The sequence below is a fragment of the Monopterus albus genome, unplaced genomic scaffold, assembly GCF_001952655.1.
Source record: "Monopterus albus unplaced genomic scaffold, M_albus_1.0 scaffold12.1, whole genome shotgun sequence".
In the NCBI taxonomy this organism is placed as follows: Eukaryota; Metazoa; Chordata; class Actinopteri; order Synbranchiformes; family Synbranchidae; genus Monopterus; species Monopterus albus.
Genome location: NW_018127892.1, coordinates 5,391,349 through 5,392,540, shown reverse-complemented (window position 1 = coordinate 5,392,540; position 1,192 = coordinate 5,391,349). Strand labels below are relative to the sequence as shown.

Here is a 1,192-nt window from a genome sequence, read left to right as displayed (position 1 = left end):
ACGACACTGCTGCCTGCAGCCCTTCTATTGTTATTCCAGCTTTTTAAAACTGTTTTCAAAATATGGTCCATAAATCAGCCCTGCCTGCCACCTAGTAATACGAAGTGTTCTTCAAACAGTGAGTAGTTATGTCAAAGAGCCAGCCGTGAAGGAGCTCTCGTCAACACTGGTTTGATTTTAAGATGGAGAGTGTTAAAAGCAGCCAAATGACTTTGGTTTAGATGTGTTGTTCTTCCTTCTGGATGTGTTAGCATCTAACGCTAATGTCTTTGGTTTGATAACATTAGTGACCTATGTTGGTCACATTTTTTCCTTTTGTATTGAAGTAATATGATTTTAATCTGGGAGCTTTATTTGAGCTTTGTGTAACAGTAGCAGTAACATGTATTATTAGACTGACATATTTACTCATTAGTCAGCTAACTCTAGCTTTAGACTGGGGCTGCATTTTGAACAGTTTGTCACAACCAGACATCTGTAGTTTATGGATGTGATGTGAGGGGCAAAGAGTTAGGAGGAGCTTATGGCGCCATTGTGTTTAGAGTCTCACTAGACCCTCTAGGCTGAACTGAAATTAGAGAGTGGCTTTAAATGAATGTCATGATCATTATTAACACTGAAATTTGTTTATTTGGATGGAAATTACTTGAAAGCCCAGTAGTCGGTTGGTGCATATACAGCATCCTCTTTCCCCACATGGACATAAGAAGGGTAGAAATAAACACAACTCACTGTACTCGGTGGGGAGTGTGTGTGTGTGTGTGTGTGTGTGTGTGTAATTGTGACCAATTGTTTTGCACTTTTAAAGGCTTATTACATCTAAATTATTTGAAACAAAAATTATTGCATTGTTTGTTCTTAGTCTTGTCCTTCAGCCATAATGAAAAAAGCAAAGATGTGACTAATAACATTAACTCCTGTAAGTACTACAGTGTAGCACTTAATGTAAATCATTACAGTTGTGTTTGACAAGTCAAAATGTTTGTTCTATAGTTTTTTTTTTTTCTTCAGCTTTAGTTTCACACCATATTTTTCTCCCTGGTCATGTGCATCCTGCTGTTTGGGAAACAATGATCTGGTTTAATGAATCATTTCCAAAAATGGACTCAGTTTACCAGACTGGCTTGCTACACTGAGGCAAGACCTCTCTTTCTTTCTTTTCTTTTCTTTTTTTCTTTTCTTTACAAGACAG

The 1,192-nt window shown here is 37.2% G+C and overlaps 1 protein-coding gene across 1 annotated transcript in view; it reads left to right on the top strand.

The window, feature by feature from the left end:
* The window catches only part of ppp2r2aa (protein phosphatase 2, regulatory subunit B, alpha a), a 13,184-nt gene that overhangs the window by 4,663 nt on the left and 7,329 nt on the right, over positions 1-1,192 (top strand). The gene's annotated exons all lie outside the window — the stretch shown is intronic.